Source organism: Microtus ochrogaster, unplaced genomic scaffold (genome assembly GCF_000317375.1).
Source record: "Microtus ochrogaster isolate Prairie Vole_2 unplaced genomic scaffold, MicOch1.0 UNK14, whole genome shotgun sequence".
NCBI classification, from domain to species: domain Eukaryota; kingdom Metazoa; phylum Chordata; class Mammalia; order Rodentia; family Cricetidae; genus Microtus; species Microtus ochrogaster.
Window position 1 is genome coordinate 7353359 of NW_004949112.1, and position 853 is coordinate 7354211.

Here is an 853-nt window from a genome sequence, read left to right on the forward strand (position 1 = left end):
GGAGGAGGGGGAGGGAGGTGGGAGGCTGGGAGGAGGCGGAAACTTGTTTTTTTTTCTTTTCTCAATAAAAAAAATTAAAAGAATGTAATGTATATAGGTTGTTAATGGATAATCATTAATTATAGTCAAGTTTGTAGTCATGTTAGTTAGATTTTTTTAGATATATAGAGATATATTTCAGTTAGATAGGCATTCTTCATATCTTTCAAAGACTAAGGAATATGCTATTTAATGTTTTAATAACTTAGGGTTTCTCATGACAGTGAGACATGTCTGCTCCTGGCAGCACCAATCTACTTCAAGAAGAAGATGGGCATCAAAGAGGCATCTTATGGAGTTTGGTAGCCATTTGGGCAAGAAACTGCTCTTGCCTGGACTATTGCATAAACTGGAAACAGAGAACCCACAGAGAGAGGACTACTGAAGTTGCTTAAAGGTGAGATGATCTTTCGGGGTTCCTGATTCATGGAAGAGTCTGCGAGACATTCTGCAGGACACAGCAGATAGTAACTGCCTTTTAATTTTCCTGCTTCGTGGATATGTCTCTGGATACTATGGGCCTGTAGGAAGAAGATGGATGCCCCAACGGTATAGAGGAACTTTGGGTGACTGTCCAGGCAGTGAGATGTCTCTGTCATTTCTAAAGTTTTGAAAGTTGCTTATTTCTTGTTAAATTAGGTAATATTATATCCTTCTGGAGTCTTTGATGGAGTTAAAGAATATATAGATAGTTATAGTTTTCTTTAGTTATGATAAAGGATAAAGTAGATGTAAATATTGTAACTGTAATTCTTGCTTTATAACTGTTTTGTTATATGTAATTTTTCTATGTTAAAGTTAAAGCCTTCCTCTT

At 36.2% G+C, this 853-nt stretch overlaps 1 pseudogene; it reads right to left on the reverse strand.

The window, feature by feature from the left end:
• Positions 1-853, reverse strand: part of LOC101986238 — an 11482-nt pseudogene that overhangs the window by 9471 nt on the left and 1158 nt on the right.